Genomic DNA, 20,439 nt, shown 5'->3' on the forward strand with positions numbered 1-20,439 from the left:
CCACACTTCATTCAAATCACTTTACCTAATATTTACTTCATAAGAATGAAACAGAAGAAAACAAATTACATTATTCATAATTGTTTTACAATGTAAATTGTTGACCTTTGGTAAAAACTGTTTACATTCAGCTTATCCATTTGAAATACTGCCTTCCACAAATTTATATTTACATTACTTATTTTATATTTATGCATGTTGATATTTAAGTCCAATATTTTAAAGGTCCCATATTGTAAAAAGTGAGATTTTCGTGTCTTTTATATTATAAAGCAGGTTCAAGTGCTTTATAAATACTGTGAAAGTAACGAAGCGCTCAAAAAACAAAGAAATACACACAGCTCGTATTCAGAAATTGTGTGTTTGAAACAAGCTGTTAGGATTTCTGTCCATTTGTGATGTCACAAATATACAATATTTAGTCCATTACACCGTTTTAAACATAAACATTCTAAATGTGTCCCTGTTTATGTCCTGTTGCAGTGTATGTGAATGACATCAGCTGACAGGAAGTAAACATGGACCCAAGCTGTTGCCAGGCAACACAATTATGTTGCAATTCCGTTGAAATGCACTAAAACGAAGCGTTTCAGACAAACGGTAAATACAGGTATATTCAGGCAGACAGTACGAGGAAAATAACGTGTTTTTTTTAACATAACAGCATGTAAACATGTTCTAGTAGAAACACAAAATACAAGTATGAACCTGAAAATAAGCATGATATGGGACCTTTAACTTGCACTATTTTACGTCTTTGATTGTCATTTTGCTTTTATTTGTGTGATTTTATATATATAGACATTGTTGAAGGGTACCTGAGACCAAAGATTTTCATTGCCAATAACTGCTTGCTGTAATTGTTGTGCATACGATGGATAAAGAAACTTGAACTTGAACAAAACACAAGTGGGTAAAAATAGTGACATTGCTGTGACCTGCCTACAGTTCATCTCCCATTATGAGGAAGGAGACGTGGCGTTTTGATGAAGTGCACGTCTGAAATTGTTTGTACGTTGTGTTGTGTAGCCTTGCCCTGGGTGTGTGTGAGTTCACTTCCACGGGGCAGAGCAGAATATTGCTGCTACTGAACTTAGCAACCTCCGATACAGTGTGTTTGTATTGGTGCAGAGATAATTTGTGAGTCTATAATAGAAAACGGACACGAGACATTTTTTTGTAAAGACACAAAAATTGCAGTCTTTTATTAGCGGAGAAAACGATGTCTTCTGGGCCTAGAGTTACACTCCATTTGTAATAATAACTTCTCAATTATGAAAGACTTTTCAAAACAGTAGTTACAGAGTGCTTCAGAGGAAGAGACACTTTAAATAAACAGATTATAAGAAATAAACCACCTCTGTCTATGTATAGCTTACATCCTCCCCCAAGCGCTTTGCAGTACACGCAATTCGATTTCAAACCTTGCTCGAAATTACCTGCTTCCCTTTCTTTATGTGGGTGTCAGGTGATTGATACCGAGCAGAAAGTAACATTATGCAGCGCTGATATGAAAACACTGAACTTCGCTCAGCGAAAAATAAGAATAAAACAAAAGTTTCTCTGTGTTTACCGTGATGGATTATCTCATTCTGTTGAGGCTGTTTTTCATGCTGAACAAGTATGTGAACAAGCAGCAAATGGCTTCTTCTGAAGGAGGAAAACAAGCGCTCATACAACCAAGAAGTGTACAGTATCCAACTCTGCTGACTGTGTGCACAATCCAAAGACTGCAGTCAAGTATTCCTGCCAAACACCATTGTGATCCTCAACACAAAAAACACTTTTGTATCATTTACTTTCTCCTCATGTTTTCGCTTGTTTGCGCTCTCACTTTTGCAAGTTTAATAAAGTCGGATGTTGTTTAGCTAATTTACTGACAGAAAATGGGCTTGCAGCTGCTGCTAATCACTCAGTCGTTGTCAGGGCGAAGCAGAGCAACAGAGCAACGAGACTAAACAGTGGTAGCATTTCGTTTAAAAAAACTCAGCTCAGAAATATACTACTTAGCAGCAAAGATTTACAAGATAGAGGTGAAATAAAGGTTCGCTTTAGTGTGCATTCACACCATAGACTGTATATAAGAAGTGGACGTAGTCACCGTGACGTCACCTGTTGGTTTGTGGACTGCCGTTTTGAAGCCTCGGGTTTGGAATTTTGTCTGTCGCCATCTTGGTTCTTTGCAACCAGAAGTGACACGAGAGGGTGGAGCTAAGTGCAACCGAACGCTGAATAAAACATTTTTAAAATGTTACAATTAAATTCAAGAACTGAAAAACACACTGTGAAAGAAGCCGATTAGACTGTTGGTAGGCTTTAAATAGGCGTCATCAGTCGCTGTAACCCCCATAGATGTGGGTCAATAGGGGCCTATTACACCTACTAGTAGGTTTTATCTTCTATTCACATGGTAGATCACCGAAAGAAGGTATAAAAGAAGACGACAGCGACCTCCACGATTGTAGTAATTATGACAGGAACAGAAGCGGAAGTCAGGCACTAAACTAGCTTAATATGGGGCGGCTGTGGCTCAGAGGGTAGAGCAGGTTGTCCACCAATCGGAAGGTCGGTGGTTCGATCCCCGGTTGCTCCGGGTCACATGTTGATGTGTCCTTGAGCAAGACACTTAACCCCAAATTGCTCCCGAAGGCTGTGCCATCGGTGTGTGAATGAATATTTAGATTAGATCCTGATGGGCAAAGTTGGCACCTTAGTAGCCTCTGCCATCAGTGTATGAATGGGTGAATACTGACATGTAGTGTAAAGCGCTTTGAGTGGTCGGAAGAGTAGAAAAGCGCTATATAAATGCAAGTCCATTTACCATTTACCATTTATAAAGACTGGACGCAGGACTCCAGAAAGTCACTCCGCCTGGCTGCTGTTAACCAAGAAATAGTAACAGCATGTAGCCTAACTCCCTGGAAAATGATTAAATGTCACTTGTTGTGTTTGGATTAAACTACCGAGAGACTTTGTGTTAATTAGTGAGCTTTAGAGGTGCTGCTAGGCGTATTTTTTAAGTTTAGAAGGAGCCAGGCTAGCTGTTTCCCCCTGCTTCCAGTCTTTATGCTAAGCTAAGCTAATCGCCTCCCGGCTCGAGCTCCATACTTTGTGCACATACATGAGAGCCGTGTCCATCTTCTCCTCTAACTCACAGCAAGAAGGTAAAGATATATATTTTTTCAAACAATTCCTTTAAGTGCTATGATTTAATTTATAACTTGTATATTTAGCAGAATATCTGACAGACTGATTTCATTGTTGGATACTGACTGTACAATATGTGTGTGTGTGTGTGTGTGTGTGTGTGTGTGTGTGTGTGATTGATGTTCTGTTGTCTCTTGTTAATATGCAAATCAGCTATTGATTCTTTAACTACATTGATTTCCATTCCCAATATTGTACTCAATTTGTTAGCTGTGAGCAAAACAGAAAAAAAAGCAATGACTTGTGTTGTTAGTACTCTTTAAAAACACGGGTTAAAGGGTCAGTTCACGCTGGAGGTTAATAGAATTTGTACAGAAAAATTTCTTTTTGAAATATTCAAAGGCGAATTCATTTTTTCAGGAACGGTGTCCTTGCTACAGAAGATAGTAATAACAACAAAAGCTCCCACTGTGAATAGATTCCTTTGGTTGAACATGCAGTAATTCCAATGAAAACTGTTGGTAATGTCCCTGGATTTTGATTGTGGTGGAGGCAGAAACCTGAGGTTTGTATATAAAAAAAAACAATTAAAAGCAATATCTGCATGGATACCACTAATGGAAAGTGAGAAAATATGTTGTTTTGTAAGTTTTGGTGACCCAACCCTTTAAATAAATATGAAACGTGTGTCTTTTTCAATCTAGGAAATAGTTCATGATACAATCAGTGGCAGATATATTAGCTTCACATCCCTGCATTAGAATCATTTACATTGTGTGTACGTGCATGCAATTTCACTATCGGAGATGTAAATATATAGAATGGGAATGATAAGAGCTCTACCTGTGGTCCGCCTGTCACGACTCTGTGCCGCTACCGGCCGGGATGAAGGTGACTGAGGATGACAGGCAGCCAAATGCCTTTTCACCTGCAGCTGATTTCCGAACGCAAACGCCCCGGCTTAGACAAATGGGGACGGGACGCAGCAATTACGTCGTAGCTGACCTTCAGCTCGCGCATGCGACGCCGTTCCGTGATGGAGCTGTCACACGCTTCATGCTTGGCCCCTTTTAGCTTATCACAGTCACGCTGTTTGCACCTTTTATAACTGAAGACTCCAAAGGCAAAACATTTGGTTTCTTAGTTAAGTCGTCAAATCAGAGGCTTCCTCATTTAGTGGATGGATTTTTTTTTTCCCTCAGAAAACGGGTACTTCATGACAATTTTTGCCTGATGGCTTTTCAATTGTGTTCATCTATTCTGGTGGAGACGGGCTCTTCATCACTCTGCACTTCCTGGGAAAATTACTAAGATGTTTTTTCCTAGACAGACAAGGGAGAATGCAGCTAATAAATTCTGCATGTAATGATTAAATTTAAATACAGAGGTCAAGAGCCCTCATTATTTGCACTAAAATATTAAAATACTGTTAATATTTTATGCCAGCCAAATATGCGGCACTGAATTAATTTCAAAAGAAAAATGTTTGCACAGAATAAAGTGCTTTTGGGGCCAAGCATGTAAGTGAGAAACTTTTATCCCACAGCTGAATTTTTAATTTGTCTGTGCGGGGCCTTGTTGCGTCCCCCCGGTTGCTCCCACGTGCCTCGGTGTCAGTGTGACTCATTGAATCATGGGAAAAATAACAAAAACACAAGTGGTGTTACCACATTATTTCTCGTTTGAATACCACTACATAGAAGATTTTTATATTAATATCTACACTGGCTTCAGATCTTTTTATGTCTATATAAAGCACTCAAAATGCACTGGTGAGGTGATGCATTTCCAGTGTGTGTGAACAGAGAGTTGAATTCTCACTTTTCATGTCAGGAAATATAAACTATTATGATACTGCAGCTATTGTGTCAATTTTTCCATTTTTAAAAAAAGGATAAAAACCTATTTTTGGCGATATTTGCTTGCAAGCGAGCCAGGAAGATAGCTACTTTAGCTTGCTAATGTTAGGACTGATTCCCACTCTGTCACTTTTTTCTTTTTCCCGCATTCACTTCATATTGTTCAAACCTAATTACAAGCAGGAGAGTGGGAAAAAACGTTCACGTCAGCCAGACAAGTCGGAGGTTTTGGGAATATCTTACAGGTGAAAAGAACTACAGAAATGTCAGCAAACCGTTGGCAAAATGTCTGTAAAGCCACCGTCACTGGTGGTTAAAACTAGCCTAAATAAAAAAAACAACTTAAACACAAATACAAAGGATTCAGTTAATTTAAAAGGGGCTATATATCATTTGTTTGAATCTGGTTTCAATCTTGTTAGCTACCACTCCAAGCGGGCTATTTAAATGATGTGACTACACGGTTAGCTTCCCATTTTGCTGACATTGAGTAAGTGCAACATTTTTATTCATGGTATTTCAACACCTGCTGAGTCATCTGCAGTTCCTGCATACTCAGTGCTATGTTTGTTACACTGGGCAACATCTGGTTCTGAAAAGTGAAGCCAGTGTGGAAGTGCCTTAAACCTGCATTCTTTCTAACAGCCAGCAGGGGGCGACTCCTCTGGTTGCAAAAAGAAGTCTGATTGTATAGAAGTCTATGAGAAAATGAGCCTACTTCTCTCTTGATTTATTACCTCAGTAAACATTGTAAACATGAGTTTATGGTCTCAATCTCTAGTTTCAAGTCTTCTTCAATACAGCATGATGTTCATTTAGTAAATTATGGTCCCATTTAGAGTCAGATAGACCATAAAGCAGGGGATGATTTAGGGCGTGGCTACCTTGTGATTGACAGGTCAATGGGAGTTGTCTGTGTTTTCGTCTTGCAACTTGTTTTCTGTTCATGAAAAATGAAAAATGCCGAGCTCGATGCTTCAAAACGGCAGACCACAAACCAATGGGTGACGTCACGGTGACTATGTCCACTTCTTATATACAGTCTATGGGTCTAAGTAGCTTTAACAGTCCAGTTGTTGAAAGGACAAATGACCAGCAACTGATGACTTCAGGGTGTTATTATTACAGCAGAAAAATAAATGTAACTTTTATCTCTTCTTTTTGGTTGTTACCATTGTGACACAATAAGTAAAGAAGACAGAACTAAAACTAAAGATATATATATATACTTATTTCATAGCAGGAATAAAATCCTAGAAAATCAAAGGAAGGAGTCCAGACTGTTTCCTCATCATATCAGCCAACATGACTGGCTGACAGTCAGTATCTAATAGACTAATATATCAGTCTAAACCTGTTAATGACTATATAATCACCTCTTGATACACTCAATCAATCTCGCTGATCAATTACACAGACGACAGATGAACTCCTCGCGTCTCTGACGCCGCAACAGATCGGCTTCCCATCAGCACACCGGAGAGATTCTGGAAATAAAAATCCAATTCTGCTGCGCTTCTGTTCGTCGCTTGCATACATTGGTAGGACAAGTCACGCATGGACAGCAGTGGGGCAAAGTCTCTTCTCCAGCCTGATTAGTTCTGCTCCAGAAATGTGGAGAGTGACAAGCTAATCGCTGCCGTGGCGGCGGCGAACGGAGGCCTCCGAGGGACCGGGGGGGGGGGACAGATCGATGATCCGCGGGGCTCGGCGACAGCAGGAGATGCACGGCTTCATCCGACACACAATGTCAACATGAGGCATGCGAGACACGCGCCGCGGAGGACACATTGTTGTTTAACCTGCTTTTCTATATCCAATGACACGATTAAGATGTCACCGTTTTATTACTTTTAGAAATATAAACCCCCTTCAGGGTTATATATGACTTCCATCTGTGAGCACTAGAGACTTGAAACTTGACTTGGACTTGCAAAAAATGACTTGTGAGCATCTCTGCTTTTTAGTACATGAAAGTGGACTTTGTATACTTTAACTTATATCTAAAGGATATAAGTTAAAGGAAGTCTAAGTATACTTGGCTTAAAGGCATACTGCCTTTAAGCCAAGTATACTTAGACTTTAATGTATACTATTCAGTATAAAACAAGTATACTTAGACTTTTAAGTATACTTGTCAGTATAAGCCAAGTATACTTAGACTTTTAAGTATACTTGTCAGTATAGGCCAAGTATACTTTGATTTTTCTGTATACTTGTCAGTATAAGCCAAGTATACTTAGACTTTAATGTATACTTGTCAGTATAAGCCAAGTATACTTAGACTTTTAAGTATACTTGTCAGTATAAGCCAAGTATACTTAGACTTTTAAGTATACTTGTCAGTATAGGCCAAGTATACTTAGACTTTTAAGTATACTTGTCAGTATAGGCCAAGTATACTTAGACTTTTAAGTATACTTGTCAGTATAAGCCAAGTATACTTAGACTTTTAAGTATACTTGTCAGTATAAGCCAAGTATACTTGTCAGTATAGGCCAAGTATACTTTGATTTTTCTGTATACTTGTCAGTATAAGCCAAGTATACTTAGACTTTAATGTATACTTGTCAGTATAAGCCAAGTATACTTAGACTTTTAAGTATACTTGTCAGTATAAGCCAAGTATACTTAGACTTTTAAGTATACTTGTCAGTATAGGCCAAGTATACTTCGATTTTTCTGTATACTTGTCAGTATAAGCCAAGTATACTTAGACTTTTGTTAAGTATATCTCTGATAAGTACATAGAAAGTAAACTAAAAGTATACTCTCTTATTTTCAATTAAAAAGACGTATACTTGAATAAACACTTTGGTAAGGCAGGTGTTATTTTATGTAGAACATGGCATAAAACACGTACAAACTACACCAGGAAACTTGGTATTTTGTACCACTAGTCCACACATTTTAGTAAAATGTTCTAGTGTACAGTATATGAAAAATAGAAACATTTTTGCAAAGTCAACCGTGCCCCCCTTGGGTGCTCTGGCAGGAAACACTTTGACACCTTAAACATTTGCATTTTTACACCTTTATGGTCTCTAGACTCCGACTGGCTGCACTTGAACCTTGCCCGAGCCGTGAAACTCATTTGCTTATTGGGCCATTTCATGTGTTACTTTTACCAGCGGTGATTTGACGGACTGCAGGTCAAACTTGTAGGACTATTTAACGTATATAATCATATTTTATTTCATTGATAAACCACAGTATTTATGATGATTTAGCGCCCAATGCGGAGAATTTACACTGTGAAAAAGAAAACTATATGCTGCAGTTATCAAGAATAGTTGTGTGTGTCTTATTTTTGTACTTTTATATTTTATTTAACATCTTCACTGCTGAGATCAGAACTATTATTTATTTATTTTTAGATTATTTTTTGGGGGCTTTTTAATGCCTTTAATGATAGTGAGAGAAACGGAGAGAAGATGACATGCAGCAAAGGGCCACAAGTCGGATTCTAACCCTGATCCACTGCAGTAAGGACTGACAGTGTGTTCCAATCCACGTACTTCCAGAAGAACACTTCAATGTAGTGCACTGTGTACTTACTTAAGTAGTGCGTGAATTTCAACGGTTCGTCTCAAATCAAATACTCTGCAGCGCACTTACCAGAAATGACGATCGCAACATTTGACCGCGGCTCGCTACCCGCTGAAATGTCTTCTTCTTCTTTGGGGTTTTACGGCTGCTGGCATCCTTTGTGTTGCGCTGCTGCCTCCTTCAGGCTTTACCCGTCAACTACCCGCCAAAATATCTGCCTGCTTTGTTGATCAAGAATACTCAGAGAATGAAAGCAAACTGGAAATTACATTTCCAACGTTGCCGCCTACTCCTACGATGTGTCCTCCTGTTGGCTGAAAAAGCACCGGTATGTTTCCATATTGTTTTATTCTTATATCTTTGTAGCCCATAGACATCTATAAGGTACGTTGTTCAGCACCGCAGAAGCTCCTGCATCAACTGCCGCCTTTTTCACATGTTTGAATAGTGGTCGTGGTCCCACCCCTTCAGCTACGTAGCCAAGATGGCGACAATTGAGTGAAAAGAGTCCAGCGTTCCACACTCAATGATTTGACCATTTTGAGTACAACATTCGGGTACTTCGAGTGCACTGCATTTTGCCATACTTCAGTGTGAACGCACTTATGCACTCAAAATAGTAAGTACAGAAGTACGCGGATTGTAACACACTGTCAGCCTTGGTACATGGGACGCCGGCTCTACCAGGTGAGCTAGCTCCTGTTTAAGAGTCTGGGCATGCTACCTCCCAAACATGACAATTTCACAGGAAAATACATTAATTTCCCCCAATAAACATGTCTAAGCTGATACTCTGTGACTGACAGCGTATGAGGAAAGACTAATGAGATGCAGAGAGCGCTGCAGGACTTGTGGACGTGTGCTGTAACAACTGTTTACTCCCATCCAAGACGTAATTCCTGACATAAAGCAGAGCCACACTAGATATATAAGGTGCTACTTTGTCCTTCCCTGCCCGTCCTGCTTCAGATGAATTTACATGCTCGGAGTGATTTCCACACTAAACACTTTCTCGTCTCTTGTCAGGACGGATTTACACAATGTTCCTCCGACTATATTCATTTCTTTCTAATCGTCTTTCCTCACCTGTCCTTGTATTACCTGTCCCACCACCCTCCTCCTCCATCCTCCATCCTCCTCTCTCTCCGCCTCCCTCCTTCTCTCTCGGCTGAGTGACTTGTTGAGATGGACGTAATGAGACAGGTCCATGCAGGGAGGGGAGATAGAGGCAGTGCCATGAAGGAGTGCCGCTGTAAACAAGGTGAAAAATAATCAGGTGAGGGTGGACCGCGGCTCTCTGAGGGCCCCGCCGCAGCCACCGGGCGCAGCAGCCGGCACAGCCACGCAAACAATACATCACTTTCTCCTTAGAAATGACTTCTTTACCTTCAGTCAGCTCTCGTTAGCTCCCTCACAGTTCAGCGTTTTTTTTTTTTGTTTATTTGCTTTTACGTCCGTCTTGATTTAGCACTGATTCGCCGTATTACTTGTTTGCTCTCAGGCCGATTTGATTATTCCTATAAATCATTTCTTACATCTCAGTCTGTGACCTTTGCAAGCGCAAGTGTAAATTTCAGGTTTAGTGTTATAGATGACGATGTCTCTTTTCGCTTCTGTATGGTGCTGCTGAAAATGCACGGTGACGGATGTAATCGTATCTAAATTAGCCATTTTTAAACATTTAAGGTGGATTCATTCCTCGGCCGCATCTGATTCTCTTAAAAATTGTGTAATTTTAATTATTTTGTAACCAAACGTGCTCAAAGAAGTTTGGTTTAAGGCATGTTAGAGACTTTGAAATGATCCTTGTTATGGGGAAATCATTTGAAACCGTGTATCTGCCCACCCGGCGAATGCAAGCCATAAATTTGTCTTAAATGTGTATATATATTCACTCCCATTTTTAATGACGTCAACAACTATGATGATAATAATCCATCCATCCATTATCTGTAACCACTTATCCTATTCAGGGTCGCAGGATAATAAGAATTATAATCAACTTCTATAGCACAATTCATGCATAAAATGCAACACAAAGTGATTTACATAAAAGCAAAGAATCATGACTTTTACAACATTGTTAAAAACAATCTCTGTTCCTGGTCTCCACCACCAACTCCTGAGGGAAATATCTGGCTCTTTATCCGCTAAACGCTCCACTATGTTCACCAGCTAGTCACTAACTTTGTGTGTCTGCAGTTTGTAGCTGAGCAGGTAGCGTACGGTGTGTTTAACAGCATTTTGTGCTGAAAACAGCTGCCTGCTGCAAATGGAGACACCGCTGATGAGAGCAAGCATCACAGTTGCGAGCTCAGGAGAAGAAAAAAAACAACAACAGACAAAAAGAATTGAAATCTGAAAATGTAGTGAAGTAAAAAGTACAAATTTGTCTCTGAGATGTAGTGGAGTAGCGGTATAAAGTTGAATAAAATGCCTATAATGTATACTTCAGTACAGTACATACACACTGTTCTTTTCTTTTTGTGAACATCTTCTTAACTCTGATGTTAAATGAGCTGGAGCTGCTTGGTTTTTGCAACAGTCCCTGTAAATATACAACACTTTACAATCAAATTACTACCATTAGACAAGGGTAGATTGATCCAAAATACAATATAACATTACGGTGTTAAATATCTATTTAGTTTGAGCAGTTTACTTTTGTACGGGTAGTTGCACGGAACTTACATTTGTACGGAGCGTGTTCCGTGACGAACACAACGCGCCGTTGCACGTGGCCAGTAAGTCGGCATTGATGCAGGCTCGCTGTTGGAGGGTTATTTAACCCACCTCCACTCCCCGCTAACTGGTTTGGGATGGCACTTTATATGACGGACCCTCCACCAGGCGCGCAAACAGAGTGGAAGTATGTAGGGGGTGGTTTGAGAAAAGCCCCAGGTGTGAGTGTATCGATCTTATATACAGGAATTCCCAGTTTGTCTCTTCCTCGTGTTGGTGGCGGTCTGACCTGGATGTGGTTCAGATGAGATGGTTTGATCCCACAGCGAGGCGGGCAGATGCAGCCTTGGACCGCAGTGGTGGATGACCTACCCTAATGGCCCCCGAAGGCAATTAAAACTGGCCGGTGGGCAGCCTTTCAACTAGTGAACCCATGGAAATGTTAAACTTCAGAAAATGCCTCCCAGAGGCCCCGTTTCCTCCCGCTCTGTGCAGACTGTGAAGGTGGGGGAGCTGTGTACAAAGAGGATCCTCCGATGAGCCGTGGAGTTTAACTTCAGAGTATTTGTCCTCATTTAAATTATCACAGCTTTTATTCAAGTTATCTGGAAAAAAGATCCAAGAGAGGACTTTCATAGAAATCTCATGGGAGCAAAGTTTCACAGCAAACTTAGGGAGAACAAACTTGTTAGGCTTTCCCATTAGGCTGTGTTCAATGAGACCTGCAGTATGAAGCTGACAGCACTCCGGAGTACAGTCGCTTGTTGTAGTCCGTCTGTGCAGGTAAAAGTTAAAGGTCAGCGTAGGATTATGTTCTGGTGTCGAGAGGCAGCTTGTGTGACTTTTTTGTGTCCTACAAATCTTAATCTTCTAGCTACTTTTTTGATTAGCTTATAGCTGCATTGTTTCAGAATCATTACACTCATAAATAACTTATTTGTTTATAAAAAAGCTGTGGGTTGTTGTTGCATTAGCTGCAATTTAGTTGTTTAGCTCACCCTGGCACATTTACATTGCTTTTTTAAGAACGCCAGATTTGATTAATGTCCACTGGCCCTTTAGAAATAAACAACAAAATATCACACTTGCTTTTAATTCGACAGGTGAGGCCTTTGTGTTGCCCGTTTGTTGCATTTTGATCACACTTAATGTGTGTTTTAAGAGACTGTAAACCATGTGAGGAGTACCATGGGGATGAAACATTTATTGCATTAAGAGCATTACAAGCTCTTTAGAAACTTTTAGTCATCAAGTGTTTATTCGCCAAACGGCAGTGAGGACAACACTCCTCTGAATAAATGATCAACACAAGAACAGAGTAAAGTCAAAGGATGCATCTTATTTGAAATGAATCATCTTCCAGTGAAGTTCAGTGTCTTACGTCGAGATCAGACACAATATATTTGTCTTTTGAGGTTATTTCTGTGTCAACTTTCACTTTTACTCCACTACGTTTCCTAAATAAAATGTGTACTTTTACTCCGATACCTTTCATAGCAACTTTGGTACTCGTTGAGATAAGATTAAATAAGATAAGATATTATTTTATTAATCCTACAGTGGGGGAAATGTACAGTGTACAGCAGCACAGGGGATAGTGCAGAAACAAGAAGCAGCAGTAAAAAACAAAAATCAAGATACAACACAGTGCAAAAAGCAAAACAAAAGTAGAGAGACATATAAAATATGAACAATTTAAATAGAAGGGAATTTAAAAATGGGAACAATATATACAGTATTGACAATAAACAGACTATTGCACAGGTGGAAATATGATATTGCACAGGGAGTGGAATGAAATTGCACCTGAAAGTATTGCATGGTATGAATTGAAGTTGCACCTGAAAGTATTGCACGGTATGAATTGAAGTTGCACCTGAAAGTATTGCACGGTATGAATTGAAGTTGCACCTGAAAGTATTGCATGGTATGAATTAAAGTTGCACCTGAAAGTATTGCACGGTATGAATTGAAGTTGCACCTGAAAGTATTGCACGGTATGAATTGAAGTTGCACCTGAGAAGTATTGATAGACAGTCGGTGTACGGTATAGTGCAGTTATTGTTATATTACAGTTATAGTTACTATTGCAAGCAAGCATGTTTGGCGAATCAGTGGTCCGAGCTTACAATTTACATCATTCACGTGACGGGCAACTTCAAACAAAGTGCTCTCCGTAGTTAAGTTTCCATTTCCGCTCAAGTCCAGGCAGGCTGCATGTCAGATCATGATACTTGATACTCGCGATTACAACCTTAAGTTGTGAAGACCTCGTTCTTCTTCAAGTGTAATGCAGCCTCTGTTTTAAAGATGCTGTACATGTTAAGAGGAAACCACAATGGATTTTGAACATCCTAAGACATTTTCAAAGTTTGAAAAGCAAAGATCTGTGACAGTGACTCAGCTTTTTCTAGTGTTAAAGAATTTCACAGTGTAAGAAAGTCTTGTGTGTTGGGTATGTATCGTGGTAAATGTCAACTGTAGGTGGCTGATTCTGATTCCTATTTATTTTTACATTTTACTGCATTTTCTGCAGAGATCTACAGTAAGCGTCCGGAGTCAGATTCCTTCCTGTAAAGAGGAAATTGAGTAATGTGGTCAGCTTTGATTTTTTAACCACACCGCTGTACAACACCTCAGCGCCAACAGTAAAGATAAGCCCAACCAATCGCATCGTCTTGGCTCGTCCCCGCTGCTACAACTGCTGTTTTTCTCCCAACTCGTGCTATAATCAAGGTTGCAGAGGCGGAATCGATCCGGTCGTCCAGTTCTGCTGTAAAACCATTTATTAAAACATCAAATACTCTGCCCCCGGTGGATGCGTGCCCAGTGATTACCTTTGCAAATCAATTAAGCCACCGAGTAATTGATTGGATACGAGTCCGCGGTTTTCCAGGATCTCGTGCTTTCGGAGCGAGTGAAGGTCAGCCGCGTTTGTACCGGCTTTCTCTTTGGATCCCCTCGCTCTCTATTGAAGGAAGTAGAGTTAACATGGCGGGTTGAATCGATAGAGAAGGGATTGGATTTATGTTTTGGGGGTCTCTCTGTGGAGTAAAGTAACAGACTGCGAGGCTGTAATCAGTAAATGCGCTTTTCCCCTTAAAGATCTCAGTTTTCTGAGTGAAGAAACGTCTTTCACTATCAGAGATTGAAGCATTATGATAAAAAAAAGTATTGTGCAGCTCAAAAAAATCCCTGGCAATATGTGACAGACATGGATTTCTGTGGTTGTAGAAACAAGTTTGACTAAAAAAAACATGCACAGGCTTCAGTAATAAACAGTTGCTTGGCTTTATCTTCCTGTTTTAATACTGATGGGAGTTTGTGGTCAGTGGCCGCTCTCATGCTGGGAACAAATTAAGGCAGACGGTCAATGAGCCGCCTCCATCCTCCACCGTCTGAATCGGAAAAATAAAAGCACCAGAGATCCCAGACAACCTGTTTTACAATAGCCGAATTCCCTGCAGCATGAAGATGTGAACGTCAATGCAATTAAAGCCAGTTCACCCTCGCCCTGCCGCCGCCGCTGCCGCCGTCATGAGTTTCATTTAAAACAGGTAGCAGTCGGCAGCTTGAACGTGTGAACTCGGCTCCACATTAGTGTCCGTATCCTCCGAGGCCTTTTGCCATTATACTAGAAGAGGCAGGTTTTCCAAGAAGGCAATTATTCATTAAATTAGTGTGGAAATGAGGTTCTGGTGGTTGTGTACTGATGAATTACAGTGGCCAGTAATTTGCACGGTAATTAAAGATTTGAGCTCCTCGATGGCCGTAAGCATAAATCACATTTGCAACGATGTCGGCCAGAATCTGTGAAGCACTCCACCTCGTTACAGCCAAACTCTCTCTGAGTTTTATCTGAGTGTTTGAACTTAAACCTTTTATCACAAAGACTTTTCTACAAGGTCAGGTCTCCCACATTGACAGCGTTGTGTTAAGAACATAGATAGACTCACTTATCAGATTAAAGCTGCAGTAGGCAGAGTATTTTTGGCATCATTGGGCAAAAATCCCATAATAACCTTTCAGCATATTCTAATTCAAGTGTTCTGGGAGACTTCTGCACCTCCTCATGGCTCTGTTTTCAGGCTTTAGAAAATCTAGCCCGTGACGGGAGACTTTGACCAATCACAGGTCATTTCAAAGAGAGAGCGTTCCTATTGGCTGTTCATTCAACGGAGGCAGCTGTCAATCACTCGCAAACTCTGATCAAACGGTCAAACTAGGCAGCGCTGATCAAATATTAATCAATATTCTGTTACTGTAATGCCTGTTTGCCTCTACGAAAGTTGGGATCAACGACTGGCGCTCTTCCTGGGGGCTTGGGCCAGACACATCGCCACGCCACCCGACGGTAAAGATCAAAGTAAGAGCGCTCCATATATCAACCTTATATGTCACCTTTTTTTGTAAAATGTCCGGTGTAGTCAGTAACACCGGTGTTGTCACGAGTTTATTAACCAGTGAGAAAGAAAAAAACGTCACATCCCCTAGCTCAGAGACGGCAAGGCTCCAGCTCGGCTCTGATTGGTTGTTTTCCTCCGGTCTGTGAAATCTTGCAAATGCCATTAGGAGCACCGGAGGACACAGAGGCACATGTTTATATGATTGTTTTATAAAAACAATCATATTTGCTCCATTTCTCCCCACTGAAGCTTTACAAACCTAACCACATGGCGCTGTGCTGCTGAGGAGTGGCGAGCGCTAGATGGATTATTACATCATTTCAATAGAAAGATCACATCACTTTGAACTGCGCGGCGTTCAAACGCTGTAAACAAAACATCGCCTTAAGCAGATTACCGCCAGTGATCAGGGTATACATGTAAATGTACTCAGGAATATGCAGTGAGTTTTCCAAGATGATTCAGATGGAAAGAATTGTTGCTGGCAGTGGTTCCTCTCTGGAGGACTTTGTTTACAGCCGTCTACGCATTGTTTGAGTAATGATGTATTCGCGTATACATGTACATACATACACAAAAGCATGCTGGGATACATGAAAGCTAAAGAAGAAAGCCACCACGTTGAAGCAGCACTTGAACCAACGAGAGGCGACGTGTAAAGCACAACGAGCTCGGTCGGGCTTTCCCCGCTTAATGAACTTACATCCTGCAAGATTTTATATTTTCCTTTTACCACAGACAAAGTTAATTTCCACAGTCTCTGTCAAACAATGTTTTCGGCGCTTGCCGTTGTTTAATTAAGAGGTGTGCAACACGAGAGCACGCACGCTCGGGCCGGATGAAGGAACTCCTCCGCTGGGACTTCATTGGGTTTGAGAGACTCGCGTGGGTGGAAGAGAGGAGATACGCTTGCCAGAGAAACGTACAGTACTCCACCAACACACTGAACACCCCGAGGGAGTTAAGGCAAAGAATTCCTCCTGGATTCTCTCTCTCAGCCTCTTGCTCTCTCGCTTTCTTGCTCCCCCTCCTCTCTCTCCTTCTCATTTGGTCGTGGTAATTCATCATGGAATATCAAAACCATTCAAAGCTCCCAGCACAGAAACGAAGGCTTCGGAGCCCGTGTATAATTGGTTTCAGTGAGGTGCCACCGTCCCTATTGAACCCTCTTGACTTCCTGTCCCTAGCAGTGGTATGATAAAGAGACAAGAAGAAAACCCCCGGAGACACGGAGATCATGACGACTGCGAGAGGACGGAGAAGCCGCTGCGTTTCTAACAGTCATGAAATTACAAGCTTTTTGGATTTGCTTTCGTCCTTTTCATCTGTTTTAGGAACATGCATTCACACGGCATCCTTTTGAACACACACAGGAGGTTTAAACAGAACGGGGCCCTGAAGGCAGAACATCCAATGGGGTCCTTCTGACCGACTTCCTTTATATCTTCTAGACCTGTAAATAAAATATGTAATTATACCCAACGATACTAATATGAGGATAGACCTATTTTTGTCTTTTTTAGGGGGTCTTTAGGGGGAGATAGCAGATCAACAGTAGATGTCACATAGAAGTGGTGTACATCATCTGAAAGATGGGAACCTGAAGATTAATTTGAGATGCAGCTCAGCAATATGTGTCAAGTTGTTCTAGTCATAAATCAGAAATAAACATGAATTAATGAATTAAAATAAATTGTGAAAGTGGTGTATGAGGGTTTAGAACATTATGATAGAAGTATATGATGTCCATCCCCATGCTCTATTATGTCTCATAAGTTGTTGCAGCAATTTTTGGGGTTGGTACCATTTGTTACACAGATTTGCTGCTAAATTTAACTATTTTTTACCACTTGAGAATCGATAAAAATGATCAATAATCCCTCCAAAATACCACATTAAGACACCAAGACATTGAGGAACACCATAGAAAAAGCCATGCTGTGATTGGGTATCAAAAACTTTTGACATTTGGAGATTTCTGCAAGAATTTCATTTTTCGGCGATTAGATGGCGAGCACTTCTGTTGTGTAAACTGCTCAGAAACACCCTTATTGTCAATCCAGCTAGGAAAGCCATCCGTCCTCTGAATGCTCTAGGTCTCTAGTCTGATCCATTCATCCTCTGAATGCTCTAGGTCTCTAGTTTGATCCATCCATCCTCTGAATGCTCTAGGTCTCTAGTCTGATCCATCCATCCTCTGAATGCTCTAGGTCTCTAGTTTGATCCATCCATCCTCTGAATGCTCTAGGTCTCTAGTCTGATCCATCCATCCTCTGAATGCTCTAGGTCTGTAGTTTGATCCATCCATCCTCTGAATGCTCTAGGTCTCTAGTTTGATCCATCCATCCTCTGAATGCTCTAGGTCTCTAGTTTGATCCATCCATCCTCTGAATGCTCTAGGTCTCTAGTCTGATCCATCCATCCTCTGAATGCTCTAGGTCTGTAGTTTGATCCATCCATCCTCTGAATGCTCTAGGTCTCTAGTTTGATCCATCCATCCTCTGAATGCTCTAGGTCTCTAGTCTGATCCATCCATCCTCTGAATGCTCTAGGTCTCTAGTTTGATCCATCCATCCTCTGAATGCTCTAGGTCTCTAGTTTGATCCATCCATCCTCTGAATGCTCTAGGTCTCTAGTTTGATCCATCCATCCTCTGAATGCTCTAGGTCTCTAGTTTGATCCATCCATCCTCTGAATGCTCTAGGTCTCTAGTTTGTGGCTGTAAAGTTTCATGAGGCTGTGATTATCCTAGAGGTCACCACAGGTCATTTTATACAGTTTTACTACAATGAAATGTCTCCTATGGGGACTAACATCATCACACATGAATACATTTGGGCTCGTTGGATCTACAAGAGTCTCAGCTTTACAGTGATACCCAATTTATGTAATTCCAAGACTGTTTAGGGACCCCAGTATGCAGAAATATTCAAACACACCATTTTAGAAGAGGTGAAAATAACACACATTTATGCTGCATTCAAAAAACTGCATGTTTTTTGCCCCAAACTGCCCAAAAGTGGGCACGTCTGTAAAGGGGAGACTCGTGGGTACCCATAGAACCCATTTGCATTCACATATCTTGAGGTCAGAGGTCAAGGGACCCCTTTGAAAATGGCCATTTCAGTTTTTCCTCGCCAAAATTTAGCCTAAATTTGTAGCGTTGTTTAGTATTCTTCCCGACAGGCTGGTCTGACATGGTTGCTACCAATGTATTCCTTAGGTTTTTCTAGTTTCATATGATACTAGTACCTTCTAGCTCTCAAACTGAGCCTGCTACAGCCTCTGAAAGAAATGTAAAGTCGGCCAAGCGCGTCGGCGCCCTCAACGAGTGGAAGAGGTTAAATCTTGTCCCAGGACATCTGGATCATAGAGGCTGACAAAGCCCTCTAGCAGCGTTAGGAATTGAGTCTAGGCCGTCATGGCGCAAAGGAGGAAGCAGTGAGACCAGTGTGCAGAATATGGGGTTAAAAGCTGACTATGTCCAGCAGTATTCCTTATTCAAATTGCAAAACATTTATTCTCTACAGGTCACAGCGAAGAGAGCCGGTCTTCACTTCTGTTCGTGGACCTAAACGGACCCCCTTTGGACAAAGTTGATCCAGTGCTGTGCATGAAGAACCTGCATTAAAGCAGGAACATCGTCTCTCCTCTTCTCGGATACCAGGACGGCAACGAGAAGAAGCCGAGTCAAAGGTCAGTGGCGGGTTCAAGTGTGTGTCGGGTTAGAGAGGGAGAGGTGGGTGTGCTGTGTGGACTCTGTTGTAGTGGCCTTATTGTTCACAACATGGTGATGTGTGTGCTAAGCATGTATAGCCTAGTTGATTACTTTGCTTTGCATCCATGAAATCTTGTATATTGCGTGTTACGTCAGTGTAAGACTTCAGCGTAACACTGGAGCACTAGTTAAGGGGCAGGGCTCTAAACTGACTTTTTTCACCGTCCTCCCAGAACCGTCCCCAATTTAAAATCTTTGTTTTTCCACATTATCATTCGTTAATCATTCAAAGTGACCTTTAACATTAATTGAACATCAAAAGTGATTATTTTATTTTTATTCATACATTTATAATTTATCCAAAACATTTATTTATTAATTTATTTATTCATCTATTTATTTATTTATTTATTTATTTATTTATATATTTATATATTTATTTATTTATATATTTATTTATTTATATATATATTTATTTATTTATTTATATATTTATTTAAGTCATATTATTGTTTTGTTATTTATAATTTGCATGTTTGTTTTGATTTTGATGTTAACAATTCAGCTATGTTAAATTGAAATATTTTTGTGTATGTGTAAAAGTAGTATTTGGTCAAAAAACAAGATTTTGCCCCCAAAAAGCTAGAACCGGCCATGTTAGCTGGTGCGTCTTAAAGCTGGAGGAGCTGCAGGACAAGATGCTCCTGTCAAAACGTGCACGTATTTTTCTTTCAACTCTTGTCCCAAATTCATCCCAAAATTAATTTTCCTTTCCATGCGGCCCCGGGACGACGGGACGTCCTTAAGCTCAAGCCCTGTTAGGGTGGACCCCCAGATTGCCACCGGGTGAGACATTATTATTATAGAGGGGACAACACATGTTGGGCTTTAAAACCAGAGACCGCTTTCCGTTTACCACACCGACAGTCGACGTTTCTTTTTTTCTTTTAACCATCAGACTCTTTAAACTGCTAAATCCTCCACTCCAGCCACTGTTCATCCCACAAGTTGCCAACTTTGTCCGTCATATAATCAGTTTTCAGAGCCTTTTCATGCAAAACAGCTGCCAGCTGTGGCT

The 20,439-nt window shown here is 40.7% G+C and overlaps 1 long non-coding RNA gene across 1 annotated transcript in view; it reads left to right on the plus strand.

Annotated features, from left to right (window-relative positions):
• LOC141762090 (uncharacterized) overlaps nt 1-20,439 on the plus strand; it is a 119,542-nt gene that overhangs the window by 56,699 nt on the left and 42,404 nt on the right. The window contains exon 2 of the long non-coding RNA XR_012592722.1: nt 19,174-19,339. This is a non-coding gene — a long non-coding RNA (uncharacterized LOC141762090). The remainder of the gene's footprint in view (nt 1-19,173; nt 19,340-20,439) is intronic.

The sequence above is a fragment of the Sebastes fasciatus genome, chromosome 23, assembly GCF_043250625.1.
Source record: "Sebastes fasciatus isolate fSebFas1 chromosome 23, fSebFas1.pri, whole genome shotgun sequence".
NCBI classification, from domain to species: domain Eukaryota; kingdom Metazoa; phylum Chordata; class Actinopteri; order Perciformes; family Sebastidae; genus Sebastes; species Sebastes fasciatus.